Genomic DNA, 283 nt, shown 5'->3' with positions numbered 1-283 from the left:
TGGAGACGCGGCTGAGCCGGGTGGCCGAGGGCGCGCAGCACCTGGTGCGCAGCCGCCACATCCAGCAGGTGACACAGGACAGGAGCCCGTGACGTGGCTGTGGCTGTGCTCCACAGGGAAGGCTCAGGCTCACCAGTGGATTTTGGGCCGTTGCTCAGGCATGGAGAGATCTAAGCCAGCAGCACTTTGCTGGACGCAGCGCTCGGATCCACAGGATCTCCTTGGATTCCTGAGCACCATCCTGGGGGCTTCCACAGCGGCACCCCCAGCGTGGGCCTGCTGA

General features: G+C 65.4%; 1 protein-coding gene across 1 annotated transcript in view; it reads left to right on the top strand.

Annotated features, from left to right (window-relative positions):
- Positions 1 to 283, top strand: part of LOC103613730 (putative sodium-coupled neutral amino acid transporter 10) — a 35,076-nt gene that overhangs the window by 28,028 nt on the left and 6,765 nt on the right. The gene's annotated exons all lie outside the window — the stretch shown is intronic.

The sequence above is a fragment of the Corvus brachyrhynchos genome, unplaced genomic scaffold, assembly GCF_000691975.1.
Source record: "Corvus brachyrhynchos isolate BGI_N302 unplaced genomic scaffold, ASM69197v1 scaffold340, whole genome shotgun sequence".
NCBI lineage: Eukaryota > Metazoa > Chordata > Aves > Passeriformes > Corvidae > Corvus > Corvus brachyrhynchos.
The sequence above is the reverse complement of the archived record's forward strand: the minus strand, read 5'-3'. Positions and strand labels throughout refer to the sequence as shown.